This window comes from Phaethon aethereus (assembly GCF_964289735.1).
Source record: "Phaethon aethereus genome assembly, chromosome: 2".
Taxonomy (NCBI): Eukaryota; Metazoa; Chordata; class Aves; order Phaethontiformes; family Phaethontidae; genus Phaethon; species Phaethon aethereus.
The window spans coordinates 159,398,999-159,423,331 of record NC_138582.1 but is presented as its reverse complement, the minus strand read 5'-3'; the positions used below and the strand labels follow the sequence as shown (position 1 = coordinate 159,423,331).

At 40.8% G+C, this 24,333-nt stretch overlaps 1 protein-coding gene across 1 annotated transcript in view; it reads right to left on the bottom strand.

The window, feature by feature from the left end:
- The window catches only part of ADARB2 (adenosine deaminase RNA specific B2 (inactive)), a 313,160-nt gene that overhangs the window by 200,198 nt on the left and 88,629 nt on the right, over positions 1 to 24,333 (bottom strand). The gene's annotated exons all lie outside the window — the stretch shown is intronic.

Here is a 24,333-nt window from a genome sequence, read left to right as displayed (position 1 = left end):
CAAAGAGTGAAGACTAAGCAGGCCACTCTCCTTCAAGCAATTTTCAGTTGTTTTTATACCATGTCTAGAAACGGAATTCTGGTTTTGCTTTTGGCTTTTAATTCTTTATTGCATCTGAAAGTGAGACCAGTTAAAGCATCCTTAATAATCGTAGGCTTAATTGGAGACCAATTATGAACATCAGCAACCTACAGATGATAGTACCCATTGTTAAACATGTTTATTCTCCCAAGAATTCACATTAAATAGAAGTGTTCTGAATACGTTGCATTTCATATAGAACCAGGAGACAGATAAATTTCCATATAAACTACCAGATGAAGGCAAATTTTGAAATGTGGAATATATCCAAAGAAGTTTTCTTACTTCAAATGAGTAAGAAAACAAAAACTTATGTGCCCACATCTTTTCCAGTAACTGAAAGATTGCAATCCCTGTGAGCACACCAGGGGAGAGATTGCCATTTCAACTTATTGGCAAAACAATGTCAACATTTCTGGTTTCTCTTATGATGGAAGGCAGCACCTGAAAAACCCCTCAGAACAAAGCAAAGCAATGCATTTTGCCTTTACTATGCCTTTTGCTGCAAACACCAGTACCACCATATATTTTAGGAAGTCTGACCTTTACATCTAGAAAGTACCATTGCTCATCAAATGCTCTAGATTGACAGCCATGGAAATGAAACTCATATTCCCACCATGGGTTACAAACTGAACACACACACTGGGCAGCAACTATGTGAGCTGGCCCCTGCATAGGCTGGTTCCCACCATCCCTAACATGTGCCGCCAGTTCCACCAGCCCTTCGGCAAGCAAACCCTTTGCAGAAGCCACTGAAGAGACCTGCTCCCCAGCAACTGGAGACAGGTTACGAATTCCTTTTGGGTAAACTACTGAATTGCCGCCAAATCCTCATCACTTTTGCCCTGGTTTACATTTGGGGTGTGAGCTAGGAATAAAAAGCTTCATAGCTCTCTGTTAGTCACCTTACAGACTATTTATTTTCCTGATCAAAACTTTTAAAAGATTTGAAAACAAGGCACAATAGGTGAAGTTTTAAGTATCAATTATTTTCTTTGAAATAAAATTAGAAGCAAACCAGCTTTTCAGTGGAAGACTATATTAATATCCAATGCATAAGTCATTATTAATATTACTGTAATGAGTACCAAGTGAATTAATGATGACTGGCTGCTTATTTTAAAATTATTCACATTTTTTATGTTTATTCTCAACTCAGCCATTATGTCCTTTATATAGCACATATGCTTAAAGAGCAGTTGAATTCAACCTGTAATAGAAGCACAAGAAAAAGTCATTGGGAAAAATAGTTCAGCTGGGAACAATTAGCTTGAGATATTCCCTACTATTTCACTCCTTGCTTTAATGTGTATGTCAGAGTGGACATTCTCCATTCCTCTAACGTCCATTAATTGACAGAGATACTGGCTTGCCTACTTTCAGAGGCTGAGTGCTCAGGCTCCAGAGCACTCCTTTCTCTGGAGATGAAAGAATTGAAAATCAAATGTGAATCTTCCAAATAAGAATGCAGCATATTACCATTCACTTATTAGGGAAGAAAAGTACTCCTCTGAATGCCCAACATCAAGGTCTAATTCCTAGACCTACCACAGTAATGAAAGTAATAAAGACCTACCTGAGTAGTGAAAGTCACTGACAAAGTCACTTCATCTCCCCATGCCTCGGTGTCCAAAGTCACACAAATAAGTCTCAAAGCTAGAGGGGACTTAAGTTAAATTATGCTTTATGCTAAAAATAAAAAAATTTGGCATCAAACCTGCAGCCTGATTTTCTGAGACTGTGGCAGGAGTTCTGGGTGAGCAGTATACGCTGAAAATCAAGCCATTGTTTCAGCCTGTAAATACGCATTCAGGAGACAGAGTTTGGAAATAGTTAGGTGAAGGTTTTGTGCTAAGCCTCAAGCAGTGTGCCCTAACAACTAGCTACAGGGTGTCTTTTCTGGTCTGTTGTTTAGGGATGGCTCACCACATCTCAGAGTTCATGTGGCCACTTTCACCTCCACTGTGAATCACTGTATGTCCAGTTTTATGATATCCATAATTTTGGGAGAGGAACCTCTTGATTGAGCTCTGCAGAGATACCAGCGTTATTCTCAGCCCGCTTGGAGCCCATAGGAATATCTGATCAGGTAAAGACTCTGTCACACGTGTTGCAGACTGGAAGTGCCTGTGTTTGTAGAGCAATAGGACAACTGGGATCTCTGATGAGCCACATCAAATACTGGTTTCCTTATGTCAGCAACCCAGAATTGATCGTGGGGCTTTTGCAGCTCTAGGAACTGCTGTCAACAACTCCAGAAATAACATACTACACATGACACTTGCTTAAGAACCCCAAAAACAACAATGCATTTTATTACACTGAACTGGTGCACAGCTTCTTTTATATTCAATTTGTGGTGGCAAGAGGCTTAGTAACATCTTGCCTACAGTTACAACCCAGAACAGACTTGCCATTTTCTAATAGAACCTTTTCTGGAAAAGGAATCACCACGTGGGATATTATGTATGGAAGTTAAAGGGTCTATAATGTATTATGCATGTAATTTTTTGTGTATAAGATACGTATGAAATATGCACACTTGTGTTGCCTGAGGGCTGGCAATATGAGAGACGCAATTCAAATGAAAAAAAAAAGTAAAAAAAGGGCTATGCTGTAGTATTTTTGTTGGTGGCTCATATTAATTTGTTTGGTCTTAAGCAACACACTAGAATCCCAGGGAACTCCCAAGCCCTGACTTTTCTTAGCGATTTGAATCTCATTTTTCAGCAAGTTATTACACAAACAGCCAGATTGTCTGACAGCACCCACAGCAACAAAGAGTTAATGCTTCCCCTCCGGCCCTAATTCACCCCATTGTGTTTGGGATTGCAGCGATGGAAATGATCACACAGTGAAGTGCTGCAAAGTGCAATCTCTCTAGACACAATGGGGTTGAGTTAAAGGACACGAGGCACTTAACTCTGAAATTCCTTGCTTTCATCCAAACATTGTTACTTTAACAGCATGTTTTTGCAGTTTTGTTTCTTCTGGTTTTATTTTAAGACACAGAAAACATTAGATGCTCGTTTGATGCACAGCAAAATTGTTACATGCCTTCATTTCCAGGCCGAGCTGAGTTTCTATATGAAAAAAACTGTAATACAAGAAAAGAGAAAGGAAGGTGCATTTGGGAACCTTACCTTTTGCATGTCAGATTGGGCCCAAAGTGATTTGGTTAGACAAAGGAAATGGGGTGGTTCTAGCTTTACATCCCAGTAGAACACGGTTCACATTAGTGAAAGCTGATTTACATGTTAGTAACTTGCAATGATTTTCCTTTTTAATGTGTTAATTTCATTCCTTATCCCTCAGCACAGACTTTTAGATGCTATGAAGATTGGTGTTATCAGCCCTCCCAGGATGGACAGATAATGTTTCTCTCTCAGCGGCTGTCAGATTACAGTGAAACTGGCTTTTCTGTTAACACCACAGACATGTATACACAAAGTGAGCTCCAGTACAGAATACTCTCTCAGAACAGGCCAAATCATTCTTTGCTTCCATATCTATCCTTTAAGGTCTGGGCAGATGGCCTCAGGACAGATAACTGCGAATAAATTGTAGAGCATATGGAAATACCTCTTATGTTAACATGGAAATATGCAACACTCATGTTAAAACAGCAATAGCCCATAGCAAATTATTTTCTTATGCATATTTTCTGTACCATGTAGCCCAAGCTACATCGTGCCCCCATACAGATATGTGTGGGAAAAAGTTGGCACCTATATGCACTTGAGGCTGTACAGGAGTATGCTCCAGCCTGGTTCAGGCACTTCCTGCACTGGTGGATGGACTTTGTTTTTTGCAGAAAGTTTGTGCCATCTCAGTACAGGAAACCCCACCCGATATTCCCAGCCTCCCTGTGGTTCCCCCAAGGTGTGCACCTATGCTGTTTCTTAACTTACCGGTACCCCTTGGGGGCATAATTTAGCCCTATGTAATGGTGGATGGCTTGAAGGAATGCCTGTTCTAATTATTAATTACATAATAAAAGTCAATTCAGTAATATAATACAAGCACTGATTTATGTTATAAATTGGCATCTGCATTTCATAAATTGTTTCATTTTAAGGCCTTATAATTGCCACATTTCTAAAAGTTATACAGTGCAAAAAATGCTGGACTGGATTCAAAATATGTTGGCATGCACACAATTACTGAAAATGGGGGAAAACCCAGAGCAAATATTTAATTTAGTATTTGCAGCACTGTAGTGTTATCAGCCTGCACAAATGCTATAATTGTCCTCTGTAAAAAGACCAAAGCAAAGTGGTCTAGAAAGAGAAAATACATCTCACATGTCGTGGCCTAATCCATCAGTCATTGCATTCACATGTAATCTTTACTCTGATGAAGTCCACAGTGTTAGTTATCGAACAGGGGTCACAGGGCTGAATGGAAGTGATAAAAAAAAGAAAACCTTTTAATGAGAACTTTTTAGTCCCAGGGCCTGATCCTGTCAGTATTTTCTATCAGACATGCCACTTACTCCTGTGAGCAACTGACTTTGCTCTCCTTGTGCCCTCTTAGAAGTGCTGGCAACACGACTCTCTGCGCTTAACAAAACCCAGACATGACAGAACAGAGAACAGCCCCAGCGGACCTGTCTGTCACATGCCTGCAGCCAAGCCTCGTGTGGTTACTCTTCATCGCTCAGAACTATCCCAAGTCCAGCGACGAGCGTTTACTTTCCCAATAGTTATGGCGGGAGGATCACAAGGACTGCTTCCGAGTCGGCGTGCCTGCGGCGGAGGGCAATGCTCTGCTCGTGGGGTAGCGGCTCTGCACTGTCCCCCCACAGCTCTTCCCTGAGGCACAGCAATGCTGCGTCACACGGGGGATTTGCGTCCCAAGTCTTACTTTTCAAGTCATTTATCATCATTGTTAAACAGGAATACTTTCGTAGCAAAGTGGAAATCACCTGCTGTTTACAGTTTCTTATGCCAACGTCTTGGAGAGTGAGAGCCCCAGGGACAAGCCCAGCTGAAGCCCTTCCCATGGATGCTCTTCCAGCCCCACCTCTCCCTGCAGCACAACTCACCATCCCCACCCCACGATGCTGTCCCTGTGGTGGGCTGTGCTCTAATCACTGCTCTGAGTGAAATATAACCTCTCTCCTTTTCTTGGAGATGTGTTTTTAACCTGGACCATGTTAATGATTCAGCTTACAGTTCAGCCCCTCTGCCAGACGTCTGGCACAGATGAGCAGCGGGTGAAGGCTGAGGTGGGAGCAGAAAAGAACAGGCAGGGTTGGTCACGCATTGGCATCTCAGAGTGATGCTATCATGCTTTCCTTAAAGACTTCAACTCAACAGTAGGACGCAGCAATGGGCGTAACCTCAGAAATATTTATAGCAATGGACTTCTAAAACCTCATCCTCTCTTCCCTCTACCCTTGTGGAGTAGGAAAATTCCTCCATGTCACAAACAGAGGAGGAGGAGGCTCGGAGAAGACCTTACTGATCTTGGTGTTTAGTCCGCCCAGGGTCCTTTTGCCTTTGGTGGAGACAGTGGTTCTTGAGTCGCAGACCCCAGTTAGCACCTGTCTGGAGTTGGGTTTGGGGGAGCTTTTCTCCCTGATGTTTTGGGAGCTGGGCAGCCTCGGCACACTAGCCTATTCAGACAACAAACATATTGATGAAAAATGATTAAAATGTCAGTGCACATGGGGAGAAAAACTATGGAACTTTTCCTCAGAAAAGGGGAATCACTTCTTATGAGATGTATTTTAAGAGCATCAACGGGAGTATTTTTTGAAAGCCATATGCTACTTATTCACATGTGTGTGACAGAACTCATATATGAGGAGTGATATAGAACACAAACGTAGGTGTTGCACATTTCGTATGTGCATATGTTCATAGTCTATTCCCGAGTTCTGTTTCTGAACTTCATTACACATATGCCATTTTCAGGTTCAGTATTTGGTTACCTTTGGCTTAAGAAAAATGCATTATATTTATGATTAACAAGTTCAAAAAGACATGGGGTCTAAAAAACACTTTTATTGGCAGAATTACAATTGTTGTTTTTATGAAAAAATGATGTTAAAATAGGCCTAAATCTTCAAGATGATTCAATTTGTCTCTGTAGGAGTTGGGGCACCATCAGATTAGAACACCATAAAACAGCACAAACTCACCCACTTTCATCTCCCTTGTTCCTTTCCTTTCCCTACTCAGCATAATTCATGAAATCCAGGAAACTGCAGTTCATCTGCAAGTTGATAGCATTTACTTTTCGTAATTGGCTAAAAAGTTGACCCTCATCCTACAAGGACTAAGGCAGAATGTGAATCATTTATATGATGTAACGGAGAGTTATTTTTATAGCAAGCTCAGGGGACTGCAACCTAGTAGCCCCCGCCTCCTACTCTTCTGCCATGGCTCTGACACTGTGGTTTCTCTCTGGTGCCTCAAGCCCGCGTACCAAACAAGGCAGTCACTAAGGGAGTCGGGTCCTGAAGCAGGAGAGAAACAGCAACACTTGTTGAGTAGCCCAAGAGAAGGTCTCCTGGCCACAGACCCACAGCCAGCCGGACCCGCACAGTGTGACCTCAGCTGTGCGGGCAGCCTGCGACGCGCGGCCAGGGCAGCGGCTCCCGCGCTCCTCTGCTGCTGCTCGCAAAGGAACAGGCCTTCAAAAGACTTGCTTTAGAACTCACTGACAGGAAGAACAAGTGCTTGAGCCAACTTTCTTTTGGTTTCTTTTGCTCAGGATATAACCAAGAAAATGGTAGGCAATCAGCCCAGATAAGGAGGTCACTGCCATGAAAGGACTCATTTCTTCTTAATTTGTGACTTCCTCAGGTGTAGCTATTTTAGACCACATTTAGACCGTAATTATTGTAACCATTTAGTTACAGATTTCAGCTTTTAAATGGTCAACCCTCAGAAAAGCTTAATGAGCTACAGAAGGACATAAACTCCATGCTTTCCCACTGGCAAAGCAAAAAAGCAGAAGGTAGACAAATCAATGGTTTGCTATTCTGATTTTTTTTCTCCTTGTTATCTTACAAAACACCACTGTTTTTGAAAGGCCTAGGAGCTTTCACTCTATGACAATGTTATAAGCCTTCAGAAGCAACCACTCACTCGCTATAACACAACATGCTTTTAGCCATTGCCCCACAGCCCTGCAACACAAACACAAGCAGCTCTGGAATCATACTACCTCTTAGCACATGAGGACAGAACCCTGTCTTCCAGAAGCAGTTCTTAAACTTGCATTAAAATTTGAAGAAAACTTTAACCTTCCATGGAAGTTTCTCATGGTACTTTGCAAGATCTTACTCTACCCCTGGTCAGAAGCACAGTACTCTCAACTCCATGGAAAACTTTTAGCATCTCTCTGAATACTACATCAGACAGGTGGAAAGGCAAGAGGAATGACTGTTACAATCATAAATAGAAAATAATGTCACTGTACTAAGGACAGTGGTTTAAAATAAACAATGTAATTTTTCACGTGAAAGATTGCTAACTCTTAATTGATAATACTGATAAATTACATAACGATGTTCTCTGTTCCCTACAGAGAAAACACAAGTAGCTTTCATCTAGTGAACAACAATGCAAAAAAAGTTTAAGGGCAGTTACTGAATGTAAACTATAGTAATAACACACCACTTTAAACTGGAAATATAAAATTAAGGTATGGTCCTTCACAGCAATACAGACGTGACTTAGAAAGAGAAAAGCTGATAGGAGGAGTTCATCAGGAAAAAAGTGAGAAACAAATAGAACAAATTTTTAAACAATTTTTAACTTTCCTTTTTTTTCCAGTCAAGAATTATACCCGAGAATAATCTTAGTATAAGTATTACTCATCTATTTTCTTCTATGCATTTATAATTTTACGGTATGCTCCATAGATCAGTTAAACTGACATTACTCACATACAGAATGGCCCTGGATGGCAAGGGGACTCCATCACAAATCTCTTACTGTGATGTTCATTTCATTCCAGTAGGAAAGGCAAGAAGAAAATCCTGGCTGGCAGATTTATTGATTACATTTCACCAATGACCAGCAAAAGGCAAGCACTCTGAAAATCCCCAAAGGTGATCATTACTACTGAGTAACTGTCACTAAACATTAGCACCATCAGCAGACTGGAACTAAAAGAAAGTGCGATGCTTTAAATGTGAGGCCCAAGAGGGATTGCCTGTAGTCCAAAGAAAAAGTGGAACATCTTACATCATGGCACCTGTGTTTGAGACAACTGAAATGTTTTTATATATATATATAAATGCATATATGTATAGACTTATACAATTGGTCTAGCCTAGTCAGGCAAATTGGGCAGGGCTACCTACTATAAAACATAAAATTAATGTGTCAAGCTAATTTCACGGTCCACTTGCCTGGAGCTGATTAGGACCAAACTAAACTTGGTCCTAATCAGCCTGAGTGCTTTGCAGGTAATACAGAAATCCATGGGATATGCTTATTACTGTAAAAGCATGTGCACATTATTTGCACAAGCAGTGTAAGAACAGGTTTACCAGAATAATTTGTGGTTTCACACTTTCTAATTCATTGCTAGCTCACCTGTTTTGGGTGGATTTTTATTTGAAAATCTCATGTTTCCATGGCACAGAGGAATCAGACATCAAACATAAGATTTTTTTCATTTTCATACTCGAATCTGATCTTGACAAACCAATCCTTGGCTTGGCCAAAGGAGCATTTTCTGTATCTGAGGCAATGAATTTAGATATTACAGGAAGAGAAAGTATATATGAAGGTTTTTGCCACTTCCCCTTAGCTCCTGGCTATCTCCCTTTTTTTTTATCACATCCTGTGATTCCCATATGAGTGCCTTTGTTCCATGGGAAACAGCGGGAACAATACCCTTTGTACTGCTGGCAGACAGCTGCTTCTGATACAGACACAGCGCTGCCTTTTGTGTACTTGAAGCATTGCCTCAGCCAGGAAAAAGAGGCTGTTTGAATTCCACCCTCTTGGTCAGTCTATAGTCCTTGCAAGCCCTTGCTCTGAACACAATATCCCAACAGAGAAAGTTATTCCTTGCAGTGACCTAACACCAGCCCCTTTCATCATGGGGCCACACCAACAAAAGCACGATGCTGTGAAAGGTCCTTCCTCTCCCGACGGCACTTGGCAGTCACAGCAGAAAACAGATGTAGGAATGGTCTCTGGGAAGGCACATTCACCAAAAGCATCTTATCACCGTGAGCCTTCTCTTGCCTTGTGATTCTGCATGAACAGGAATAGAGCCACTGTATCATCCTACACAGAGGCCGGTGTGCTGCATGTAATGCAAACGGTGAGCATTAAGGATGAGAATTTCATGAACTTGAGAGACTGTTGTCTTCTGAAGCACGATTCGGCATGTAGATTAAAACTTGAAATTAGATGTGTAGCCTATAAATTGGTATCTTTCAGAGGACAAGGTCTAAAGCAACAGAAGGAAGATGAGCTCCCTCACAGCTTTCCACTGGTTCTTTGGGGATGTTGTGGTTTAACCCCAGCCGGCAGCTAAGCCCCACACAGCCGCTCTCTCACTCCCCTCCCACGGAATGGGGGAGAGAATCAGAAGAGAAAAAGTGACAAAACTCGTGGGTTGTGACGAAGACAGTCTAAGAGGTAAAGCAAAAGCCACGCACGCAAGCAAAGCAAACCAAGGAATTCATTCACTACTTTCCACGGGCAGGCAGGGGTTCAGCCATCTCCGGGGAAGCAGGGCTCTGTCATGTGTAATGGTCACTTGGGAAGGCAAAACTCCATAACTCCAAACATCCCCCCTTCCTTCTCCTTCCCCCAACTTTATATACTGAGCATGATGTCATATGGTATGGAATCTCCCTTCGGCCAGTCGGGGTCAGCTGTCCCAGCTGTGTTGCCTCCCAACCTCCTGTGCACCCCCAGCCTCCTCACCGGTGGGGTGGTGTGAGAAGCAGAAAAGGCCTTGGCTCTGTCTAAGCACTGCTCAGCAATAACGAAAACATCTCTATATTATCAACACTGTTTTCACCACAAACCCAAAACACAGCCCCATACTAACTACTGTGAAGAAAATTAACTCTACCCCAGCCAAAACCAGCACAGGGATGGATGCAGCTCTGCAAGGTCCAGCTCAGTTTTCTCAGGTTGTTTTACATTCTATTTTCCAGTTCCAGTTTGTATTTCTAAGCTTCCATCTCTAGAGATGCATGAGTCAGCTTTACAAAATGCTTACTTCTATGCCAGAACCTATATTTTCATCTTCAGAACCTGTTAATACTGTATCTCTTGCAATGAGTTACCATTTGAAGAAAAGGCCATTAGCTCAAAAAAAAAAAAGGTATTTCCATCTGATCATCTTTTATTTCAATGTGCATCTGACAGCATTGCCTCTCAGCATACAGGTGATGTTCTTAAACTGTGACAGTTTCACTCTCTTTAAGAAACACATAATTTCTGAATAAGGAACTTGTGCTTATAATTGCTGTTGCCTTAAAGAAAAAAAAAAGTAACTTTGCAACACTTTGCCAAGTCTTATCCCCACATTTCCATATTGTGTTAAGATATTGGCAATTATTATTTAAGTCAAAAGGGAAAACCAAAATAATTTACATCATCCATCACAGCTCCCTTGCATGAGTAAATACAAGACATCATGGCAAATCAATTGTGGGGAAAGGAACAATCCAAATCAAATACTGTATTTGTATGTATAATCTTTTTAGTATTTTCTGACCTTGTATATTGAAACAACAGATTTAATTCTGTGAACTTAAAGTAATACAAAGCTGTTTATCCCAAAATCCCGTGGGGAACCTCTAATCTAATCAGTTAAACTCAGGACACAGGCATAGCAATAAAGAGAACAGGCCTAACTCAGCACAAATTCCAAAATCTGTTTGCCATTCAACTTGGTTTGTGCAGACAGTAAGGTCTTAATACAAGAATCATCTCCTAAGGGTATATGGATGATACTATATGCAAGAGGACTTGGTTGCTGATTATTGCTTGTAGCAGCTCATACTGCAACAATTGTGCTTAAAGATTTGTCAGTAGATGCCACGAGACCTTTGCTTTCTTTAGGAAAAAATTAAGCAGCCCCTCTGCTCTTCCCCTTTGGAAAAAAATAGTTTTTCCTCAGTCATAGCTAACAGGGCAAGAAGTGATTGTCCAGGATGAAACTGTTGCCTTCTTGCTTTTGGAGGCAGCCGATGCTCCAGGGCAGGAAGGATGTGGGAGATATGTGAATAAAATTGATATCTTCAAAAAGATAAAAAGCAAGTACTGAGTCTAAATTAACCAAGGGAAACGCATTTCCCATTTGTGAGGAAGACAAATGCAATGAATATACATATGAATCTGAATTACTATATTTCACTTCAGGGTTTCCAGAATAGTTAGTGATGCGAAAGCCTCCACAGCAGTGGTCTCTCCATCATGCAGAAAGTTTGTGTGCTGAAACAGGCTTGTTCTACTGTGTAAATACAAGCTACATATATCTACTCTCTGCAAACACATCATTCTCTAGGAAACAGATCTTAGAAGGTAAAACTTCAGCGGGACTCTTAGCTGACTTTCCTGAGGCATGCAGCACATGCCTGCCCTCCTGCTGAACAATCACTCGGTACCTTCTGACATTTACATATCCACTCTTACTCTTTCCCACAGTTAAATCCTCTTTTACAATCCCCTGCTTCAGGGTCACAGCTCTGTAGAGACTGGTATTAAGGGGATTCAAGCAGGCAGACTGAAAGAAAAATAGACCTCAGAGTTAATTTTGATAGGTGCTGCATATATCCATGTCCAATCCTTGCTTCAGAGGGTTCGTGAGTGAACTACAATAAATGGAGACCTAAAAGAAAGATGATCTACTCCTGTTTCACAGATGGAGGACTGGAGCACTGTGAGTGGTAGCCCTGAGTGACTTGCTAAAAATCACAAAGGAACCCTTGAGCACATAAAAATTTGAATTCAGATTACTCACATTCATGGTAAAATATTTTGGTTTAGGGCTTTAGTGGATTTCCAGGGGTAAAAGGAAATACGATTTTTCTTTCTCCCTGGCAAAAAAAAAAGAATTGATAAAACTCATGAAGTTTTAGCAATAGACACAGAACTGCCTATTGTGGAGAGAATCACAGTATTGACAATTGTTCAAAAATTACCAGCTTTTTTTGACATAATAGCTTTATTGTTTCTGCAAGTATGTGTGTGTGTGTTGAATGCACATAATAAATGTTATATCCCTGTTTCACCCCCTTGCTCTATTTCCCTTCCTCTCATGTGAACTAAGTGTCCTAAATTTAATTTTCCCCCTTACAAATTGGCTGCCCTTTCATGTCAGGAGAGAAAACGCCCACTCAGCATAGCTTGAAAGGAACCTGTCTGTGGTTGGGAGGGAAAAGTCGAGGTGCCGCTTTAACTAGCTAAATTAAATACAACTAGAGCTCCAAGCAGCTGGCAGGTTTGATTTGGATGTAGGATGCTGTGAGATAGTGATAAGTGAGCGCTCAGGACCAAAGGGAATTAAAAGGCTGTACTTTGGTTTAATGGAGTCACTCTCTTTCAGTGGCACATCCATTAAGGACACCGTGCTGGCACACTGCAGTGACTGCACCACTTAAACTGCAAAAGAGCAGCTTCAAATAAGGCTGAGCTTTGGGCTCCGAAGGACACAAGTGTGTGGCTTTTGAGCGGGGCAGAGGAGCTCCTCGCTGTGCTCTCCTTAGCCTCCTCATAGCCTTGTGAAGGAAGGGGCAGCTTCTGCCGGACCAGAGGTTCGGATTCTGCTCTGGACCACGTGGGAAATATCTGCCAAACAGCCCAAGAGGTGGTTCAGAGAGTACAAGAAAAATCATGTTATCCTGAATGAGAAGTTTATCTATCTCTATTAAAGAATTCCTTAAACCTTGTAATGAAAAGAATTACAGAAAACAGTTTCTGCCCCCACCTTTTGGTTTATTTAATAGTGCATTAGACAGCAGTGTCTTTGTGTGTAGTCAGCAGTTTGTGGGTAGTCAGTATTCCCTTGCTCTCTCCTGGTATTAGTATTTCTCCTGTTCATGTAAGTCCTTCCCTGAGGAACATTGAAGATGGGAAAACATTTTTAAAGATTATGATTCAACTGTAAAACCTTACTATTTGTCAGTGTCACCAACAGGCAGGTGTAATGCCTAAAAGTGTCTTTCAACTCTGCTTTCTAAAAGGACTAAAAGTGTAAATGAAACTTTGATTTTGTAATTAGTACAATAGATTTGACACTTGTCTGCCTCTGGTAACAAGGGGAACTTTCCTTACATTCACAAAATACTATGAAACCTCCTCAAAAAAGATATTGCAGATGCTAAAAACTACAACTGGGTGCTGTAGTATGCTATGTTTCAAGTCGGCTACCCAGCAAGAGACATCTGCAGACAGAACAAGTTAGATATTCAATTGTAAGGCTTTTTATTCCTTTTCTTTTAAAAATATTATATTTTTCTCTATTTGGAGAACTTAAATTGTAAAGTGCCAGAGAATGGGAATATTGGTCACTAGGTGCTGACAGTGTTTATTATCATAAGCAATCCCCTTGAATGTCACAATTTCTAACTAATATTAGTTAGAAGACTGAACATTAGAGTAATTATCATGACAATGAGTTTGACAACTCCCATTTACAACATGCAGTCATTACAGAATGCTTGGTCTTTTGCACCATTCAAAGATAATCTTTAATTTTTATTCTTTTGTGTATATATGCCAATCTAACTTACATAGTAAAGCAACTCAAGAACATGTAAATGTATTTGTTTTCTTACACACAAAGATCCATATTTATGAATAATTTTCTGTAAAAAATATGCCGAGGAAAAAGGTGAAACTGTTTTGAATAAGATTTGTTAGTTCTGTACAGACAAAAAATGTATTAAGAGCCACATAATTTGAATGATTATTGATTTCAGAAGGAAAAGCACCAAATCACATGAGACTGTACATACAGTACAGGCAAAACCAAGAGAGATTCACACTAAAAAAAAAGAAGAGAAAGAAAATATCCTTCCAAAGACGATGACTCTCCAACCAAATTTCGTCTTCTTCACCTTTAATTTATTTTATCTGATTGATAGTTTTTCATCTGTCCTCTCTTGGAGATGAGGTCATTACTGCTCTCTGCATTACAACAGCAGGCAGAAACCCCAACTGTGATCATGATCCCATTGTGTCAAAAACTATTGTGGAAAGAAATACATTCACCAAAAAATGTCTTGGAAAATGTCAACTGTATGACTAGGAATCAGATGCCTTAGTTGGTGTACTTGCCTAAGCCAACAGTGCAAACAAATAGGCTGCATTTATGCAATTAGAGATTGCAATTACGCAGTGAAAGCTAGGATTTCAGTGAAACTTCTGCTCGCTTTAAATTGCCAGGATTATGCCCACTACTGAACTATAATTGGTAAAGATGGGAGAGAAGAGTAATGGGAAGGTGTGATAGTTATCACTTTGGATGCAATTATTTCAGTCTGTAACAAAGATAGTTTGTGGTGTGTCAGTAGAGCTTTTTTTTCTTGATGCAAAAATTCTTTCAAAGGTGTATTGACAGCACGCACTGCATGGAAAAGATCTGTAGGAAGGTCCTAATGGAGTTTCTATACGTCAGTTCTAGAAAAAGGGTTTGTTAGATATCTTATCTATTGCACCTAGATCTCAAGATATTTCTGGCTAGCTTATGTCGTACTACGCTCTAAAACAATGGAATGACAGTTATTTGCAGTTAAGCATTTCACTGTAGAGCTGTATTAAAAATGGGAAGAAATGAATGGCTGGCTGATATTTCCGAGCTTATTAGGCTTTTTAGATGGCCATTATTTTCACAGCCAACTTTCCACGAGACGCATCAAGACTTCCCAAGATAGAAAACATGCAATTTTGCTCTACTTTCTACACTCATGACGAAATAAATTTCCTTCCTATTGGAAAGGGAAAAGGAAAGGAGGTGAACCCGATGTTATTCATCCAGAAGGTATTTTGAAAACCTTCTGGTTACAATATCCTGACCCATAAAACTAAACTCTGCCTTCAAAATAAGTGTCTTTGGCTCTGACTAATTTAGTGAGAGCCAGTGGTGTTCAGAACACATCCAGACCTCCTTACTTTTTTTGAAGCCTGATATAAAAATCTAGGATCTCAAATTAAGGTAGAAGAATTTGAAAATCTTGGTGTTAAGAGGGAAGTTAATGAAAAACATTTGAGAACTGACACAGCAAAGGACATTTTCTTGAAGGCTGGATCTGAAATGGATCTGCATGTCTCGGTGCCTTTAGGTATCAAATCTGATCACTGCCACTGCTGTGTACGTGGGGGTCTGGCAGTGAATTCTTTAGCTGATTTAGCTCTTTAAGAGCTAATTAATTTAAGAGAACTGTTCACTCTAGCCCTCTCCCGGAGGCTGCCGCCAGAGCAGTGGAAGGGCGCGGGTGCTAGGATCTCCGCCATCCCGACTGACAAGGCCGTGCTTCAGCTCGGCGCAGGGCAGGGGCTCTCTGCGGCGAGGCCGGCCTGTGGCGGCGGAGGCTGGAGGACAGGCATAGCCAACGCAACACCGTGACCATCTGCTACCAAGCCATAAAAGCCCGTAACCCTTCTTTTACAACCAAATTAAGGCCCTTGAAGCAAAGGCTACGCGGCGCTGGTCCTTAGAAGAGCACTGGTATTTCGGGCACCAAGGGGTATGGCTTTGGAAAGGAAACGTTTCCCACAGTCACGGGGTTATGCATTTGCCTTTCCCGCCCTGGAGGAGCATACCCAAGACCAGCTGCTTCTCTCACAGGATCTGGCCCACACCATTCAGCTTCTACGCTTCCGTTTTCACAGCAGCACGGAAGGGATCCTGAGAGGCCTTCGGGTGCAGAGCAGCTGTTCAGCCTAACCTGGAAAGGCATTTCACCGCTATAATCACAGACACAGTAGTGAAACCTGCGTAACAACCCTTGCCGATCTTTTATCTGCAATATAATTGCTTTGTCTTGTTGCTTTTATTTTGTTTAGCTTATGAGGTAGAAGCCCTGACCTGTTCTACAAGAATCTCTGGAATTATGTCCTTTTTCTTAAAGCCAGATACCTGTGGTCCCGCTGTGGCCCCACATGACAACCGGCAGCACTCCTCTACGCATTTTCCCAGCGCTCCCGCAGCAACACAGATGTGCAGGGAAGAATGATGATCGAATGGAATTAATATAGCGCAGAAAGTAAAATTCAGTTAATAAAGCAATATCCGGGTACAGGCCACCGTAAAACAAACCTTGTTTGCCATACGAAAAAGAACTGTAATTTTCCAAAGACACCTCAGCAAACATAATACTGTCCTTACATTGGATTAAACATGATCACAGGAAAGGCAAACAAATATAGATAGACCCGAAGTAGCAGTTCTCTTTCTGGAGCTATTTCTCCTTATTTCTGCAGAATTATTCACTGTTCTTTTTGAATAGTGTAAATGTTCCACTGAATCTTGTTTTTAGCTGAGTCCTAAATATGCTTGTAAGACAATAATAGATTTTTTTCACGGTGTCCGAATATAGTATCTGTGCAAATCCAACCGAACTGCCAGATACCAGTTTGCTTTCTTGTACATTATTGTCATATGCAATTATACATCAGATGAAAACATATGCTGACTTTTGGCTAAGTATTGAAAAACCTTATAAGCATTTTTTGTGGTATTGAGCAGGCATTCAGCTACCAGAAGTAGTTTTATAATACCTAGCAATATATAGTATATTTTATTTCATTTGGTCATGCTAGTACTGTTTCACTTCCTCCATTTGCTGGGGTTTTCTGGTGGTATCTTTAAAACCATTTATTATCTATCATCACTGCCTGCAAGGAATAGCCATACATTTTCTCACTGTAGAAATAATCAGCAGTAACAATGCAATATCAAGCTGCTACCTTTTTAATGGGCTGAGAAACATAACCATTAATTTATTGTAGCTTCTTATGTCACAATATAAATACATCAGTTTTTATTTTAATAAAGTCAAAACCACTGAAATTACTCTACCTGTAAAACACACTAACAAGCATTTGATTGAATTAATTAACATTACCTGTTATTTCAATGCTTTTGATGAACTACAGACCATGAAGTCCAGCATGGTTTTATAATTCTTAAAAATTATTTTAGAAAACATAAAATCATACCATTCCAATTAGGGAATTACCTGCCAATTTCCTGTAGTTTAATTATACAAATGATAAAATATCCAGAAATGCCTAAGTAGACAAAGAATACGAAGGCTGAAATTCTTTAAAGTTTAGAGGTGTCTAAGTTTTACAGTTTAGATGTTAAATACTTAAGGACAAATTTTAAAAGTATTTTGCTGTCTAAGGCTGCACACCGTTGAGTTGGGTCTTTTTCAGTTATGCCCATTTAGTTCAAGATATGTTGAGCATGAAGTTTTGAAAACACCTTTATGCCATCTGTGTTTTAGTACTCTATATGCCTTTAACAGCATTATGCTTTGAAATGAAAACCCTGATGCACCATTTCCGTTCTTTTCTCCCTCCCTTTGCTTCCACTGTTATTTTATATTGTCACATAACCCGTGCCAGTCTTCTGCATGGTCATGTAGGGATGGCCTCAACTCTCCAGATGTGTCCCACCAGTGGAACAGGCAACATAACGCACACCTGGAGGGCTGTAGCTCGGTTTTGTTACCAACACCAGGACACTGCAGGTTTTACTTATGCCCATTAGCAGGCACACAGATGTTGAGGGCATTTTCTCAGCAGAAACAAAACGCTTGGAGGTCAGGTGCAAACGAAGGGCCCTGATGCGCATGCACCGTGGCAAACAGTCGAGGCAGCGAAGATGATCCTTTCTTCCAAGACTTCTCTCCTGCTGCCTCCCAGCATGACAGTGGGAGGGAAAATGCACAGCTCAGAGGAGTCTAAATCTGAACAGCTGAGCTCAAATGAGAGCTTTTTACCTCCTCAGGATTGTTTTATAAAAATACCTATTTGTCTTTTTTGTCGAAGATGAGCAAACCAGCAGTGGAAAACACCGAAAAATATTTCAAATTAAAATCAATGCATAACTAATTTTATATAAAATTTTGGCCACTGTTTTGTCATTCTGAGACAATTGCTTTTTTATCAGAGATTTATGAACCCCTGAGCAGAAAATTATATAGAAATACTGACACAGCAGCATTATTCCCAAGTTACTGACCTTATTATATCAACCCTAGTGAGAATGCTGCTTTATATTTTAAGAGCCTTCTGTTCATTCCTGATTGTGGTCCATCATTTTTTTTCTGTATATTGGCTGTAAATAAAATGGAAAGTATGTTTGGAATCTGAAGTCCATGTATACTTACTTAATCCAATCAAATAGAAAATACTTCCCTTAGCAGTCTAACAGCCTCTTACAGAAACATGCTACATTTCATTCACATGACAATGAGATGGGAGAATGGATTAAGTAGTGGTTGATCACCTTGGGACAGACAGAAAATGATGGACCCCCACAACACCTTGACCCCTTTAGGTGCAAGGGAACTGCCTCAGTGCCTCTGCTGTCTGTGTAGGGGATTCTCGTGAACAGCACACTGCCATCCTGTTCATAGTTTCCACTTCACAAAAGTTCATACAGACCTTGGCAGACTGGACTAATATCTCTTCCAGGAGGGGTTTTACTCCTGAAATCCCACCTATGCCACCCAAACCAGCCAGATCGATGCCATAAAGCTGTATTAGTGCAAGACCCCTACTTCTAATTTCCAGACCCCCACTAATATCTTTCCAGGTCCACTATATAAATCTCATTTTTGAGAAATTATCACGAGTAAATTTATGTGCACAATAGTGTAACTCCTGCCTTAGCTGCCATTCTAAATCAAATGATTCATTTTTTTTCTTTTACTCTCTCAGTCACTGTGGCCACACAGCCCTGGTGGAGCAGAAGAGCATGACGTAACCCTCTGAAACATCTGCATTTTCTTCTATACAGTGCCCTGTACACCAGTGTCACTACTCATCCGATATCAGCCTTTTTCCTCTGGGACAGTAGGAATCCCATTACTATGCATTCACAAGGGAAGGAGAAGTTGCCCTGAATGGGCCATACTTTTTATTCTATTGGTGCCCAAGCTGGAGAGATGTCTCACTCGAGGTCTGAGAACACCTGGGTGGCCTTTCTTGTTTACCTTTTTAGACACCTTTACCACCAGAAAGCTCATTTCATTCAAACAGATGAGACCACAAGAGCTGGCAAAAAAACTTGTGCCGCTCTGGGGAGTGTAAGTACTTCCATGCGTGAGAGGCAAAAAAGTAGCTAATGTGTGAGGTGACATTCAAAGCAAGATCATTGCACTGCTGCCTCTGCAGAAAAGAATTATTATTTTCTGCTGCTGTTCTCTGCATGCGAGTTGAAGCCACAAACCAGGCTGGTGTCTGCAGCAGAGAAACAGAAAGAAACACGAACAGTTTTTCATGCCTTATAGCTGAATTCTGCAAGGCATGGCACATCTTTTTGGAGGTCATGAGCCTCCCCAGCTAGGTCAGATCAAACACCTTCCGGGTTCGCACCCCTAAGGAGAAAACATACTTTTTCTATGATATAAATGTCAAAGAGCTACAGACTGTTAAAATGTGTTACTGCCTTCTGGGTAATTTTACACTGACTTTAATTATGCTCCATCTTCATTTGAAAGCCTGATTAGTGTGCTCTTCACTCAAAGCCACACTGCCAGCCCAGCTGTATGCAGACCCACGTGGGGATTTCAGAGACATGCCAGAGACAGAGCAGATACTGAGCTACACCAGGAGTATCTCACATCTGTACCCATTTGGCACCTGGAAGAAGAACGAATAGCCTCTTCTGCTCTTTCAGAACCTGGGATGTCTTGACTAACACAACTTAGATGCTAGAAATATGGCTTTGACTTGAAACTATGCAATTAAGCCAAATTTCTCATTCCTGTTCCTTTATTAAAGGTAAGAGGGTTATAGCAACAGAACTGTGTCACTACATATATAATGAAGACTAACACTGGTATTTAAAGCTATGGTCCATACATGATGATATGCTAGGAAGAAAAAATACACAACTATTTGCCATTCAGATTTTATTTTTCTTATGCCAAGGTGGGAGACATTTTTGTTCATTAATACCAAACAAACATTTGTTTCACCTGACTTTATTCCCATCTAGTGCAACACTGAAGCAGAACAGAACTCTAGATCACCTTCAATCAAACCAGCTTCTCAGTATTTATGTTTTTACTGTTATGGGCAGAATATGCCAGGATTACTCAACAAGGATTACAAGCAAAACAAAGTAATATATTTCCACCTTGCTGCAACACACAACTTTTGTTAGACAACATGCACTAGGACAAACATGATGTCCATGTACTTTCTTCTTCTTCACTCCAGGATGCACTTGGGGGTCATTTTTAGGTGTTTGGTAACATGCTTTTGCACCATTGCTCATTCTTTACTACTCTGCAGCTCCACACATCCAAGTTTCATTACATGATGACTTTTGCATATGTTAGATACTATTTCTGTGTTCTCTGAGTTACACCTAAAACCATTTTTTTCCATCTCCGTGTCTGCATTTCTTTAATTGACCACTATTGAGCTGTCTATAGTCACGAGGTCCCCAGTGCTCACCTGTGCCCTGCCTCTCACCACCGAATACCTGCATGCATCTGTGCCCATCCTATGTCTCCATCTCTCAAGGGATCTGCTATCATGCCGAGTCTGCATTTCTCTGCATGACATCGCTGTGTTAGAGCCATAAATATTTTATTCTACACAGCATAACTCCTTGTTACTGCTTTCTATATAAAGCTATCGGATGTACCACACAAAGATAAACAAAGTAAAACAAATTAGCCATAGCTACCTGGTCAGTTAAAGAATTTGCTATCCCAGCTAAACCAAGGAAATCAAAGCTGCAGGCAGGTCAGAATTTCAGACAGAGTAAACTTATCATACCTCAGTCCTGAGGCCTTACAAACTCAATACAGAGTCTATGGCCTGTTACTAGCACTGGCAATACCTGTTACAGGGCTACATGGGTAGTGTCATGGAACTGCACTGTGCAAAAGATGGCATGTCCTGTGAAGACTGCAAAGCTGTGAGTTGGGAATGGGGCAATGCCATGGGGACATCTGATCCTATACACCTTGCTTTAGAGCAACAGAGACGTGGGAGGGCGTCATCCCTCAGCTCTGCAGCTGCTACCTCTTTGGGCAGGCTTGTACCTGCAGAGGAGAGTTCACCCCACCAAGGGGTATTGCCGGGTAAGCCGGGTACATGGCCAGGTGCCACACAATTATCTGACGGTCAGGAAACGGGCCTGGGTGGACTGGACAGTCATGCAGGTTCCCAAATAATCCCTTGTTTGTTTTGTCTAAAGCTGGCTCTGTGTACTCTGCTATTTATAAAAGATAACCATAATCTATTGATCTTGTGCATAATAACTGCAAATAAAATAGCACTGTACGACTTATTACAAACACAATATATCAGAATAACAAAGCAAATATATTATCTTATCTGTGCACTCTCATATTGCCTGCTTATCTTGGGCCTATCAGCGTAGTCATCTAAGCCCGTACATGAGCATCAATATGAACGGCAAAGTCCCTAGTGGATCATCAGTGATGTTTCATTAACAACACCTTCCTCCTCAATGAAAAAATACTCTCATTATAGGTGAACTCCAGTTGGAGAGAAGAAACTTCTAACTTTTCTTCCAGTCCATAACCATCCCTAATCTCAACAGTGAGTCCAGAAAACAATCCTGCCATGACTAAATCAAGTGCAAAAAACATAACGGCTAAAGTGATCTCTAGTGATCTCCACTCATGCAGATTTTTGAGAAGCCAGAGGACCTGTCTGCATCACCAGTGTGTCAGCATTTTATTTCTCGTTACACTTTACAAATTCTAAAATAAACTTAGAACTTGTGTAGGGCATCAGATCCGGCAGTGCTGAGTTTCTCCAGCTAGCTATGAGTTGGGATGGCATGGAGCATGCTGGTGCTCCAACTATAACCCACCCAGGCACACCACTTTATAGGAATGGGAACCCTTGCAGTAAAGTAAACATCTGCACATGATGGTTGATCTGAAGCCTTAGGTCCTTCCATTTCACAGACACCATTGAAATGCCATCAGTCATAGCAATTTTCAGTCATGACATCAATCAAAGCCATATTTTAGTAAATTTTAGCAGAAACACTTTGAATGCTGAATTATAAGATCTTTGCCTCTCAGTGCTTATGATATTGTCACATTTTTCACTGAATTGCTTTGGAAAGAGCAAATGCAAAAGTTCCTGGCAATAAAATGAAATCGTGCTGGCTTATGCTTATGCAGTAACTTCTAGCAACACTCTGGAAGAATTAACGGCTAAAACTTATGTTTGTAGCTGGTTGAAACAGTAACTAGCAAACAATTTTCAGTTAGAGTGAATGTCCTAAGCCTTCATTCAGACAGGAAGAAAGGCTGGGTTTCAGCCTTTTTTGGGAAGGAATAAAATCAACATAAGCAGTTCTTCAGTTTTCATGGAGTTCAGAAAAAGAGGGCTTTTCATGCCAAAATCAGAATAAAATGGAGGAATTGCACAAGGTGAGTTTTGGCAAACCTGGTTTTGCTATGTCCTGCAGACAGAACAAGCAAAGACAGAGAAGACATGAAGATAAGGATTTTGTGCTGATGGTCCAAAAAGCCAGGCTGCCCTGTGTTTCGGGCGGGACAGGCAGTGTTTCAGATCCCGTTGAAAAGCTAGGCAGCCCCAGGGGAGGGTACATTTTTCTCATTTAAGGAGATGAGCTTTGTCTCCATATATAAGCAGCACGGAAACGGCTGTGATGAGGTTCAGCAGGTATCATCTGTCCTAATTTTAATAAGGTGGTTTTGTTCAGAACTAAATCTCCAAACAATATAAATCAAGGCAATGCTATGGGCTTTCACGTACCTGTACCAGTTGGTGGCACCAGCTGGGTATCTGTCTCATTCCTTTTACATCCCTCATGATCTTTTGGACACGAGAGGCAGATCCACATGTAATCCTGATCCTACTGAGTTTAACAGCAAAGCACTCAAAGTCCAGCAGAGTCCAAGTCCCCACACAGAACCTGCAGCTTTCAACAAAACACCTGAGCCCTCCCTTGCCAAGGCACAAGATCTAGTGTTTATGGCCCATTTATTCTGTAACTAATCCATGTTTCAAGGCAGGGTATTGACCCATGAAATTCAGAGTATGTCCTTGTACTGCTTCTTCGAAACACACACTGACTCCCATCACGTAGCAGCAACTCTCAGAGAACCAGACCCTGCATCTTGATAGCAACACCACAGCGGAGCTGCTTTGAGCCAGCTCCACCAGCCATTCCTAATGACTTCAAACAGCTTCTGCCCTGTTTGTTTATTTGGTTAAAACAAACAGTTTCTTTGCCTGTTCTTTGAGGGGATGAAGGTACAGATGCATGGGTATGCCTCATACCAGCAACAAAACTCTCCTGTGGATGTCAGTGCCCAGGTATATATTTTGAAAAGCCTTCTAAAGCCGGGAAGCCTAGTCAAACTGCCAGCTACCCACACCTCTGCATTTTGGGACCAATTAACAACATCTACTACTGACTCAGACTGGCCCATACAAAAGGCCATGTCATATCTAATGGTGCTGACACTGAGCAGTCACTGGAGCTGCTTGGCTATTTTTACGGTCTAAGAAATCAATTTGAAACTCTTTCTGTTCCTGGGGATGGAAATGTCAATTCAAATCCAAAAAGCAGTAACAAAAAAGGAAAAGAGTGCTCATAAATGCAATAGTATACATTTCAATCTAACAACATTATGAATGCCTTTGGCTGTAGGTTCTTTGTGGTTTATAACTTTATAATTAACAATTTTTAAAAAACAAAGCAAGACACATGCAGAGCTTTAAATAATATGGTATACTGCACCATGTTTTTGAAGTTGTCTTTTAATAATTCTTTAAAACATATTCTGGAGTATATCATTACATAAATTTCTTAGACTGAACTAAAACATAGTCTTTTTTTACAGTTAAACTTGATATCATATTTTCTTGAAAGCTGTCATCTTAAAAATACCGTGTTTCAATTTAGCCAAGATTTATTGAAAGAAAGCAGGAACCTTGTGCTCAATTTTAATGTGTTTTTCAAGGTCTACTGATGTTTGTTATATTTGTTTTTAGCCTGTAAAGGAAAATGAGATAGAAAAAAAAAGTTGAGCTGGGTGAACGGTTC